Source organism: Lepidochelys kempii, chromosome 8, assembly GCF_965140265.1.
Source record: "Lepidochelys kempii isolate rLepKem1 chromosome 8, rLepKem1.hap2, whole genome shotgun sequence".
Lineage (NCBI taxonomy): Eukaryota > Metazoa > Chordata > Testudines > Cheloniidae > Lepidochelys > Lepidochelys kempii.
The window spans coordinates 96,308,851-96,316,562 of record NC_133263.1 but is presented as its reverse complement, the minus strand read 5'-3'; the positions used below and the strand labels follow the sequence as shown (position 1 = coordinate 96,316,562).

The window sequence follows — 7,712 nt, the reverse complement described above, 5'->3', positions numbered from 1 at the left end:
CTCCTGGTTGAGAACCACTGGCATGTAATATATATGTTCAGATTTTTAACCCTTTTTGCACATCAGTGAATTCAAGATGTAGAACAGCAGCTTGTTGTGGGCCATTTGATATTTTGTGTAATGTAGTATATACATGCAAGCATTTCAAAAGGGTAAAAGAAATGTATATTTCTGGTCATATATTTCTTGGCCATTTCTTGTGGCTATTTTAATTCTCCAGGAAACTGATCCAAAGCCCAGGGAAGTCAATCAGAATCTTTCAGCTGATTTCACTGGACTTTGGATTAGGCCCCAAGAACAGAACACTATATTTTTACATTTATTTAGAAGTGTTGCAGAATTGTCTTAGTCATTCCATTCAAACAACTGTAAATGCCCACAGCACATGACCTGTGTACTACAGTTACTTTACTGTCTTACTATAATAGCAGCAATTCCATAAAGATTCTATATTTCCACAGTGACTAAAACACTTCTATAAATAATTATTTCCGACAGGACAAAAAGCATTTTTATTTGCTTTATTAACTATTTAAATTTCCACATAACATTTCTAAACATTTAATAAATAACATTCTTGGGAAAATTATGTTCAGATGTATATTATGTCTGGCATTCTTGCATAAATGAGTGACTTGCAGGCCATATCTCATTTAAGTTACACCATGCCCATATCCCTTTTATTGAAGAAAACCCACAGCATACAGCAATTTGATCTATGTTTAAATAAAGGAGGGTGTTTGCCACATAAGAGATAGAAATGGCACCAAATTAGGGCATATTATACTTATTTTTCTATCCCAAATTATTTATTAAAAATAAGGTATGTAAATGAGAGGTAAGCAGGATTAACTCTATTTTATGCCCAGTTTTTCTAATTTCTAATTTTCTAATTACCTTTGTGTAATAAACCATTAACAAATACTCCTTCAAACATCTCAGCAGTTTTATATCAAACACACATAAATAACTGTCATTAATATTCTAACCTTTACAAAATATAACATTCCATAAACAACATTGCAAATATGCAATTCCAATAAACAACGTGGGTAAACACTTTTGTCTAGGGATACTGTAAATTATTCTATTCTGAACATATTAACTTATATTATTCATAGCCATTTTTAATGTTTTGGTTCCACTAAATATTGTATATAAGTGTAAAAGAAGCACCCACACATGTCAATTTTCTCTATAACAGGGGAATATGACTCTGTTGTGTTTCAAAGTTTTCAGAGTCACTATCCACAGCAAACAAAATAAACACAGGCATTAAGAGCCACATACTGATAGATTTAAGCCTTTGCAGAAATAGACCTTTAACAGAGCTGTCAAATGTAAATTCATGTCTAGGTGAAAGTCCAGAGATGGGAGCATCTACGATGATGGTTGGAACCTGAAATTGGCAGAATGAACTATATAGTGAAGTGACAGTGTAACTGCAAGGTCTGTGGGAAAAGGCTAACCACTCCCCTCAGTCTCTATCTGGAGAGGTAGCTTTTTGAGATGGGAGTTGGTCCAGGAGCCTGAAACAGATCCACAGAGTCGCAAATGAAACAGTACAATGCAGCAGGAACTTAACTCACAATGCAGCATCTATGGGCTGAATCTACTTAAAGAAAAACCCCTCTTTCAGTGATGCAGGCATCTCTGGTGGTGGGGGCCGAGGGAGCCTGAAATAGACCTTGACTGAATCATAAATGAACCATTGCAGGGCTGTGAGGGTGCCAATCATGAGGATGCGGGGAAAGAGGCCCTTCCACACGCCTATGAAGCCCAGCTTCCTGAGGACTTCCACAGCGCTGCTGCCCTTTTCCTTGTTGAGCACAGACACCACAGAGTCAGCTGGGTGGGAGACTATAGCACAGAAGATACCAGCTACATAGCCAGCAACAAAGGTGACGCCAAGCTGCTCAGCCTTGGAGCACTCACTGCGCGGTTTGGGCACCACATAGGCATAGAGGGCCTCCAAGGTGCGCTCAAAACAGGCAAACTTCATCATGGTGTAGGGGATCTGGCGCATCCAGAGCGGAGCCACCCCCTTGTAGAAGGCCCAGAGCCCCTCCTCAAGGTACATCTTGGGGAGAACCACCCGTAATGTGTTGCCGTAACCTGGCTGCGTCTGGATTCGCACCTTGGCTGCCTCCATGGGGGACAGAGCAATGTCAGCGAAGAACTCAGCACTGGCTGAGGCGGCCAGATAGAGGCTGGTCCGCCACAGGTAGGCTCGCTCAGGTCCCAACATGTCAGCATAGCGCAGCTTGAAGACTTCATATAAGCCAAACTTGCAGAGGCCCTGCATGGAGTAGCCCACGCAGGTGGGGGCCCATCCCTTGGCCAGGCCACGCATCCCCTCCTCTTCCACGGTGAGAGCAAAGCCCTGCAGCATGCCCCGGTAGCGACTGGGCTCTGCCTGCATGCGGCACTTCACCAGGTCCAGCGGCACCACAGCCGTGTGGGTCAGGCCGCAGCTCACCACGCCACCCAGGCCGCACAGGGCCAGATACTTCGCAGAGCCATGCTCGCAGCTGTATTCCTCCTCACCCCAGAGGGCAGGCAAGGCGGCCGCCCATAGCCGGAACTGGCGCTCACGACGAGGGGCAGTGCTGCTGTTGCTCCTCTCTGGGGCCCCTAGATGCACCTCCTCCTGGCTGCTCAGGTCACTGTGCTGAGGGAGGGCGGCACTGCTGTCACCCCTCCCCAGGCTGCAGAGTGTGGGGAAGACGGCTGCCCGCAGCCAGGCTGGATGCTGAGCAGGGGAGGCCGGGCCGCTGCCCATCTCCCAGCTGCTCTGGGGCCTGCACCCCTCTGGGTCCCCTGGGGGCTGGGCCATCTCTGGGGTGTGGAGGGGCCCTGCTGCCGTCTCCTCTGGTGTGATGTGGCGGGGGCGGGGGGGGGGGAGGGTGCTGCGCGTCTCTGGGGCTGTTGTCGTGGCCTCCTGCCTCAGGCTCCTTCCAACTGCCAGTGCCCTTCGGAGGCCTCAGGATTCTAACCATAGAGACTCTGCCTAGAGTGTAGCCCAGCCGGCCACCACAAGCATGGGTAGAGCGCCAGAACGACGGACAGGGTGACAGTGTGTCGGCAGCCACTCTAGCCATATCTCTATGGCCCTGGGTGGGTAGGGGACTCATGCTCCAGGCGGCATCAGGGAGCATAGTGTGGCAGGGGAGATGGGGAGGACAGGAGAAAACTTGAGAGCAGATGTAGGGAACTAGAGAGAAGTGGTGGACAGGGAGAGAGTTGAGTGGGGAGAGGAGAACCTGTTGGTATCACCGAAACGGCAAACGGCGGAGACCCAAATTGAGGGCTACAGGGAAAACGCAAGGGGAGGCGCAGGCAGAAATGGTTGGTGGAGTGAGGGTGGGGGATTTTTGTGGAAATAAAGTGATGAATATCACTTGCAAATATGCGAACAAGGGTTTTCCATAAAAAAAATCTCCAAATTTCTGGGACTTCAGCTGTAACACTCTTCTACAACAGTGGGACCCAGCATCAGTATGTGAGACAACTCCCAGCTGCTGTGGTCCATTTGAGATCCTAGTGTCCAGGCCCATGGAATCAGCAGGTCCCAATGTATAGCAATCCATCCTGATCTGGAGCCCCAAGTCTATAGAAATGACAGGTCCCACCAGACCATTCCTACGGGATCAGTCACAGGCTGTGGTCAATCACAGCCATTTTTTAACCATCACTTTGCCAACCATATTGCTTGGCCATAACTTATCATGCAGCATGCTGTGCCTTTTACATCCAATTGTACAACATCCATTAAATACACAAACTCATTTGGGGTTATTGTATTGATTACTTCAGAACTTCAGTAAGAGCAGAACAGCCTCACTTCACCTTGATACTCTAGTTAATATCCTGAGCTTTACAGATATAATAGAAATCCATTCAACATTTCAAGGGTTTAATTAATTTTTTCAGCTTAAAAAAGTTTTTTTGTTTTTGTTTTTTATATAAAAAGGATGAAGAAATATATACCGAAAAACTGACCAGAGCATTGTGGTCCCCTCCCAACAGGATGGGCCGAGAATGGAGGGGCCAGATCCCAGCTCTTGGCAATGCTGTTTTGGCAACTCAAAACAGTCAGAGTTCCCCTGGTGTAGAGGAACCCCCACTGTTTGTATAGGGCCACAGTACAAACTCTATGCCACCCTCTCACTACCCCAGAATGAGGGGCATGTCAGAGCTATCGAAGAGGTGAAGACTGGAACCCTGCTGCATTTGAGCAGTCCCTGGCTGTAAAACAGTCTTTTTTGCAGCCAGGTGTAATTTAGAGCAGCTCTGAAGCTGCCCTAAGTTTTACAGGGGGAAGAATTGGTCTCAAGGATCAAAGGAGCACAAAGGTGGGTAACAGTCACTTGTGCTCCCCACCTCTTTCAGCTCTGAGCTCTGATGCAGCTAACGATCTGACCTGCAGAATCAACTTTGAGTTTGCTTGCCTTTATGAGAACAATTCAGACCCTTAATATTATGTAGCAGTCGATATTTATATTTAATTTCTGTTACTGTTCTTTTTTATTATTATTTGTTTTACAGCAGGGCCAGAGGATCAAGGGCCATTGTGCTAGGTGCTATACAAACACAGAATAAGAAATACTCCCTACCAAGGAGATCTTAGAATACAATATCTTCAATGTAAGCTTCTCTGCTATGCTTTATTTATGGGCTTGAATTCCTTACACACCCAGAACTTCACTGACTTTACTGGCAGTTTGGGGATGCAAAGAGAACTGGAGAAGATTTAGTGTGCCTCATGCCTGCCCTGGAAGAACCACTCCTGGACTCAAAGAATTTACTCCTTATGACCATTGGTTTCTTGGTCTCTGTCCAGATGCAAATTAGAACTAATTGGTAAGGTTTTTGGTTGGTTGGTTGGTTTTGTAAGGTAGGCAGATGTTCACTAGAAATTGGATTGAGACCATTACACATAAATCACCAAACATCCAGCAGGAGGCAATGACTTCTGATCACTACTGACCTTGTATTTCATTTCCTGATTTTTAATATGAATATAAATAGAGAGGAAATGAAGCATGAGTATAAAAGCTTTTCACACAGATAGGTTAAATTTGTGACTTAACTCTACGAGATGTGTGAAGAGTCTGAGTACTGCTGCTAGGCAGCTTGCTACCTTTTCATTTCTTTCTGCTGCTGTATTGATGGGTGGTGGGGATGGCTTATACAGCTGCCCAAAGCACTAGTGCTTCAGAGGAGCTGGTCTTATTCATTGCCCTGAGAGACAGCTCCACTGTTGAAGGGACAAAGCTAGAGAGGGGGATTTCTGGGGGAGTCACTGCTGTGTAGGTCAAGCTCTCCAACAGCACAGCCCTGTAGCAACTGGCAACCTTTTGTGACAGTTGGGTCCCACAGCTCCTGGGGTGATTCTGACATGATTTTCAATCTTTTGTTTTTATTTTTTGGAGATGGTCAAACTAAACTTCTATGATTCAAAGTCACTTTTTGTAACAGGTTCTAAGACAATAATCCAAGACCTGATTCTGTAACCGTTACGATGCATAGCACCTTTCTCTGCAAGTAGTCCCACTGGTTACAATGGGCTAAACTGTGATTTTTCAATCATATACAGAGCTGGGGGTAGCAAGTAGATGTATCCTCCTTGGCTTCCCTTTTGCCTCCAGGGTTATGATAATTTGCTACTGGTCCATACCAGTATCTCTCACTCACTGTTGGTCTACCAGTGGCCCTAGGGGAGAGGGGGCCACATTGTCAGGTGAGTGCATTTTATGTTCAGTGCCGCAGTTATTTTTCTTTTTCAATTTCTACATCATGCTCATGGACTTTGTAGCTGCAACATCCAGTCAAGGTAGCTCATCAGCACATTTCATTGTTGCAAAGATGTTCAGGCGGGAAATGAGTCTGTGATGGGAGCAGAGCTCTGATTACCCAATACAGCACTTGGGCACTTTCTCCTGAGCTATTTTATTATTTTAAAATTTACAGACACCCCCTCCAGCAAAAAACAACACAAAAATACCCCAACAAATGCAAATAAATTGGGAAGTTTCTGCTGTAGTTGTCTAGAGCAGGCATTTTATGTTGGCAACATGAAAGGGAGAAGAAAACTCCTGGGTTGGATTCATGCAGCACAGACTAGACTTGACTGGAATCAGTTGGTGTTAAAATGTGCTTTGTATTTAAATATAGAAAATAGACATCAGAGATGGAAAATACCTCTGATCATTAATTAGTCCGTCCCCCTCTCAGATTGTTTCCTAGAGTCTTGGATGTGCTCTGTCTAGCTTATTATTTACTAAGTACCGAGAATGTGCGTGGTGCTCCACATGATCAGTTTGCTGCTATTTGGCCATTTTGTGTTTTTTAGCTGGTTTAATATAGAATATATCTGAAGTGCTCAAACTGGAGTGGGTAAGGAGCGGGAGGGAGACTTTGCTATAATTTCTCTCTCTTGCCCAAGTGTTTCTTAGGTGAAAGTCTGAGCTAGTTTCTAAATTACTTTACTTTATACTATGTAAGAAGTTTCAGATATTTTCAAAACTGATTCAGCTCTGAGATAGAGAGATAATCACATATCAATGTACATGCCATAAGTATGTTAAAAAAAGAACTATGTAAGTTCACGGAGGATAGGTCCATCAATTGCTATTAGCCAGGATGGTCAGGGATGGGAGCTGGGAGCGGATGACAGTGGATGGATCACTGGATGATTGCCTGTTCTGCCAATTCCCATGGAGGCACCCTGCATTGGCCACTGTCAGAAGACAGGATACTAGGCTAGATGGAGTGTTCGTCTGATCCAGGATGGCTGTTCTTACGTTTTTATGTGTACAAGTACTGGACGTACAACAGTTTCCCAGCTTGGAATCCTGCCCTCAGCAAATACATTTGATGTTCATAGTAGTCTTTCAGCTGCCTACCCACTGACCCATCTATAACCATTGCTGTGGGCCTGCTGACAAGGTGATATGACAGTTTCACTAGATAGGTGCTAAGCACAGATGAATCTAGATGGCCAGCCTGCTTGATGCCGCAAGTACTGTTGTTTCTGCATGAAGTGCCTTTGTGGTGTTTGGAGGTATTTAAATTTTATTTTGTGGTATTCTTGTCTAATGTAAGTTGACAAGAACTATCGCTGAGAGGAAGGAGAATGAGGACTCTGGATTAAAAGTGTGTTTATTTTTCAGGGCAGAAGATTGATTGTCAGGCAGTGTTTTGGAATCAAGGCTAAATCCTACCAAATTTCTGACACATCTAAATTAGGATGGCTTTGAGCAGATGTCATTGCTGTGTATAATCTGAAGCAAAAAGAGAGTGATGTATTCCAAAATTGCAATTTCTCTTTATGTCAATGTCTGCTAATGTTGCCTTTCTGAAGGAATTTGTATTAAAATGCCTGGGCAAGATCCTCAGCTGGTGTAAATTAGAGTAACGCCACTGAAGACAGGATCGTTTTTATCTTGTATCAGTATTTGTATATTGTAGCTATATTAAGGGATGTAGCATGAGCACTCAAGGAACCTGTAAGATTCTTTACTGGGAAGATGCTCCAAAGCACTGAGGAGCATAAATACTGTTATTATTTATTTCTATTACCATAATGCTTAGAAGACCTATCATGGACCAGGACCCCATTGTGCTAGGTGCTCCACAAAACGAAAAGATGGACCCTTCCCCAAAGAGCTTAAAATTTAAGTACAAAATGAGAGATAACTGATGGATAG

General features: G+C 44.5%; 1 pseudogene; it reads right to left on the bottom strand.

Annotated features, from left to right (window-relative positions):
- Window positions 1-1,612: 1,612 nt before the first annotated feature.
- LOC140916599 (solute carrier family 25 member 3 pseudogene) lies at window positions 1,613-2,836 on the bottom strand (annotated as a pseudogene).
- Between the last annotated feature and the right edge of the window lie 4,876 nt (window positions 2,837-7,712).